The following is a 1,448-nucleotide window of genomic DNA, read 5'->3' on the forward strand; positions in this document are numbered from 1 at the left end:
ACTACACACTATACACATATATACACACTCCATCATACACTACACACATATATACACACTCCATCATACACTACACACTATACACATATATACACACTCCATCATACACTACACACTATACACATATATACACACTCCATCATACACTACACACTATACACATATATACACACTCCATCATACACTACACACTACACACATATATACACACTCCATCATACACTACACACTACACACATATATACACACTCCATCATACACTACACACTACACACATATATACACACTCCATCATACACTACACACTATACACATATACACACTCCATCATACACTACACACTATACACATATATACACACTCCATCATACACTACACACTATACACATATACACACTCCATCATACACTACACACTACACACATATATACACACTCCATCATACACTACACACTACACACATATATACACACTCCATCATACACTACACACTATACACATATACACACTCCATCATACACTACACACTATACACATATATACACACTCCATCATACACTACACACTATACACATATACACACTCCATCATACACTACACACTACACACATATATACACACTCCATCATACACTACACACTATACACATATACACACTCCATCATACACTACACACTACACACATATATACACACTCCATCATATACTACACACTATACAAATATATACACACTCCATCATACACTACACACTATACACATTTATACACACTCCATCATACACTACGCACTATACACATATATACACACTCCATCATACACTACACACTATACACATATATACACACTCCATCATACACTACACACTATACACATATATACACACTCCATCATACACTACACACTATACACATATATACACACTCCATCATACACTACACACTATACACATATATACACACTCCATCATACACTACACACTATACACATATATACACACTCCATCATACACTATACACATATATACACACTCCATCATACACTACACACTACACACATATATACACACTCCATCATACACTACACACTATACACATATACACACTCCATCATACACTACACACTACACACATATATACACACTCCATCATACACTACACACTATACAAATATATACACACTCCATCATACACTACACACTACACACATATATACACACTCCATCATACACTACACACTATACAAATATATACACACTCCATCATACACTACACACTACACACATATATACACACTCCATCATACACTATACACATATATACACACTCCATCATACACTACACACTACACACATATATACACACTCCATCATACACTACACACTCTACACATATATACACACTCCATCATACACTACACACTATACACATATATACACACTCCATTATA

This window comes from Hemibagrus wyckioides, linkage group LG22 (genome assembly GCF_019097595.1).
Source record: "Hemibagrus wyckioides isolate EC202008001 linkage group LG22, SWU_Hwy_1.0, whole genome shotgun sequence".
NCBI classification, from domain to species: Eukaryota; Metazoa; Chordata; class Actinopteri; order Siluriformes; family Bagridae; genus Hemibagrus; species Hemibagrus wyckioides.